Below are 4015 nucleotides of genomic sequence, written 5' to 3'. Positions count from 1 at the left end.
TATACTGAGGTAAGTTGTATGAACTGAGGTAAAGCCACATAGATATAAAGGAAATCACTAGGGAGCTTGGTCGTATTCGAACCATAGCTACACCTCTTGATCGGCTTAAGACCAAAAAGGGAAATCACTAGGGGCTTGGTCGTATTTACACCATAGCTACACCTTTTGATAGGCTTAAAGTCAGAAGGAAATTATGTGGAACCAAAGAGAGTCTGTTGCATAGAGCACAACTCAAACATAGGTAACCACTGAGCATAACTCAAATATTACTTGGGGGCTCCTTGCTTCTCAAAGAACAACGAGCTTGCACGCTTGTAATAGGCTATCAAGCCAGGCTTGGTAGCCAGGTGTATTCACCTAAAACCCCGGGTTATCCGTCCTTTTTTAAGTAAGCTGCTCCGTCCAGGTAAACCTGGTATGACCCATCGAATGTTTGACAAGTCAATCTCATAGACCCTGAACTTGTCAAAGTTAAAACGGTGATTGGTTAAAGATTGAGGTCCATCTTAAGAGTCTTTGAAAAATGGTTTAACTCAGCGGCCTGGCAGCCCATGAAAAGCCTCGATTTAGGGCCTGGCAGCCCATGAAAAGCCTTGCATATTTCTTTTGGATTTGCTGTTTTTAAACATCTTTTGATAAGGGATTTATAAATATTTTCTGATAAACCGGTGTTTATTACAACCCGACATGGCTTTCAACGCTCAGTTGTCAGTACATGATCAGTTCTAAATCGGCAGTAAGTTGCTCCGGTCTGGTTTTGACTAGAGGTCACCAGCATTATACGACCAAACCAGTGGTTATCATAACCCGGTATGGTTTTTGTACGAACCGACAAGAGGGAAAGGAGTCATCAATACTCCAGATTGGTGTTTTCACCCTTACTATACCAACAGTTGGTCAGCCAACGAGATATATCACAGGTATCATCTATTTTATATCTAGTTATTACAATCTTGGTTATCCATCCAAGTTATGTATATATTATATGGGCATCATGACCCGTCCAGTGGTAAACCACTAGGACACTTTCAAGTTCTTATATGCAGGAACAAGTTAAATAAAAGCCATAATGGACTATGCATATAATAGATACCACAGGCATGGCAAGTTCTCAGTATCAAGCGAAACGAACATGCTCGATGGCATGACAGATAAAGTGTTCATGCTATTCTATTACAAGGTGCTTTAAACAGCCCAAATTGAATAATTGTTTTAATAGGAGTTGCAGACTGCAACTGATAAACCGGCCTCCGGTTATTGATTCCTCATCTGGACGACTTGACGATTGAGGGTCATCTTGAGCGGTCGCATTCTCCTCATCCCTACCCAGTCGCTGGAAATCAATCATTGACCAATCGATTCCAGTTAAGGCTTGAAAAACGGCTTCTTCATGAATAAGGTTGGAAGGGTCAATGTCAGGGGCATAAGTATGCTTACGAATTGGCGGAACAAGATCTTCTACGTCATGAATCGGCGCGGGATGTCTTTTCCCCTCAACATCATAAACCGGTTGATAATGAGATAGATCTGCGTCATATGCCAATTTGCTCACTATAGGCCGCATTTCCTTTGTCAGCCTTCGGAGATCATCGTTGTTGAAATTTGTGCCATCTTCCTTCACGCTGGGGTAGCCTTGGCCGACATCTGCTGGTTCAAGATCTGGAATCCACGCCTTGGCCCGGATTAGCGCGGTTAGCGCACCTGACCTTGCGGCTGATCTCTTTAGTTCATCCAACCGGGCAGGCAGCATGGCCAGCTTTTCGATGGTTTCTTTCATCAGCATTGGAGGAGGCTTGTTATAAGCTGCAGTGCAAATGGCTTGTTGGGATCCAGAATACAACTGTTCTATCAAAGTATAGGCCGCTTGAAGCTTCATCCGCATGTCGGAGCCCATATGAGTGCCGCGGGTCCCTATCATCATAAAGCATCAGTAAACCGGCCATTGATAAGACATTATGAATTGGAAAAACTTCATATGAGGATACTCACCAAATACAACAGAGGTCATGGCATTAATCTTCCGTTTTAAACCGGTCAGTTCTTCAACCACCGGCTTTAGGGCTGTTTCTGCGTCTTCGGCCTTCTTTGTTAAACCTGCCTTCTCTGTCTCCCAGTCTGCACACTCTTTATTTAAGGTTTCTTTCAGCTTCTCCATGGCTGCTAAGGCATTAGTCAATTCTTCCTTGGCCTTGGAAGCCTCCGCTTGCTGAGATTTAATGTTCTCCTAAAGGTCAGCGGTTTGAGCATCCTTCTTACTCAGCTCGGCCTACAAAGGCAAGATATATCATCAATGGGCTTTGTATATTTGAAGTACCAAGCGTATAACAAGTTATGCACTTTGTACTTGGGGGCTAATGCCCATTTGCTCTATCATCAAATTTTTTTGCAAGTCTCAAGTACAATGCAAGCATTATCCTTGACACTTGGGGGCTAATGTACATTTGTTCAAATCGGAGCATTGGTTAAAATCCCGGTTCACCTTGGAATGATAAACCGGCCCTTGGGGACTACACAGAGGAAAACTACAGGAATCCAACGATAAAGTACCGGTTTATTTCAAAGGATCACCTGACCTATGGAGGATAAGTATGCAAGGGTTGAGATATTAGAAAGTCCCGATTTATGATTACCATCATAAACCGGCCCTTGAGGGCTACTTGAGTTGGTACTTACAAATTGGATTTACGAAAGGAAAAGTGATGAAAATACCTCATAGCGCTCCTTCATCAGATTCACCAAACCGGCTTCATAGTCACGGTTTGAGTGCGGACGGTTTAGAAAACCAGAGTGGAGTTCTTGAGCACTAAGATGGGCATAGCTGGATAAATCGGTGCTCCATTTGCCTTTCTCCATAGCAGCACGCTCTTCCTTGGCACTATGTTTCGCTAAAATAACAGGATGGCCAGGAGAGGTGTGACTAATACCAGTAATGATAACCTCGCCTTCTTTGTCTCCTGCAGCCTTTTTTGGAGTTGATGGAATGTCAGTAGTTCTCAGTGGACTAGAAGGTCTGTCATCAGTCCGGATTGGATTTGCCGGTTCATCATCTGGCACAGCAGTATCAACTTCTGTTTGTTCATCAGCATCATGATCTTGAGGGGGTGGTTCATCAAATGTGGCCTCAGTATTTGGACCCTCCGGTTCTGCAGTATGCTCCGGTTCAATAACCACATGGTCTTCGGGCGGATTATTCACCCGAGCCTTTTTACTGGGTCTAGCTTTGGCGCTAAAACAAAAGAAGATGCAAAGGTTAGCATAGCATATAAAGTGCGAAACATCGAAAGATTGGGTTGAAATAATTACCCAGCCACGGTTTTGAGAGGAGGGAGTTGAGTCGCTATTGACTCGCCAAAGGATGAAGGAGGTGTCACCTGATAATTCGAATCAAATGGATGAAGAGGTTGTCGGAAATAGCCTGCCTTGGGATAAGAAGTGTCAGAAGTGGGTGAGACCTCAAATCGGCGTTTTTGAACCGGGGTGTCCGATAAGCCGGTCGAAGTAACCTTTTGGCCGCTGTGCCGAGTTGTGCGGCGAGCCTCGTGCTGCTGCTTCTTCAAAATAAATGTTGGATCCAAGTCAGCAAGAGGGTGAGAAAAGCTTACTTTCCGGATTGCTTGACTGATTTTTTTGTGTTGGTAGAGGATCTAAACCGGAGGAAAGGATAATTACCTCTGCATCGTCATCTTGGCTTCCCTCAACATCCTCCTGGTAAGTATCATTGTCAATGAGATGCATGAAAAGTGAACCAAGTGAATCAAGTTCTACCTCTGCTTCTGGTTCATCCGGGTCGTCATCAAGCTCGAAACCGATGGGTTCAGGTGCTTTTCTCTTTGTGGTTTTCTTGACGGCTTTCGTCTTAGGATGAGAAGGCTTCACTGCTTTCTCTTGAGGTTTCTTTTTCCAGAAAGGATCGTCACCCTGTTTAAACATGAGCAAAGGGTATTCAAAGATTGCACAGTTCAAAAATATCAGGTGTAAAGCGGAAGCACAAACAATACTTACAGCGGGCGGTTTG

Source organism: Triticum urartu, chromosome 6 (genome assembly GCF_003073215.2).
Source record: "Triticum urartu cultivar G1812 chromosome 6, Tu2.1, whole genome shotgun sequence".
In the NCBI taxonomy this organism is placed as follows: Eukaryota; Viridiplantae; Streptophyta; class Magnoliopsida; order Poales; family Poaceae; genus Triticum; species Triticum urartu.
This window is presented reverse-complemented; position numbering follows the sequence as displayed.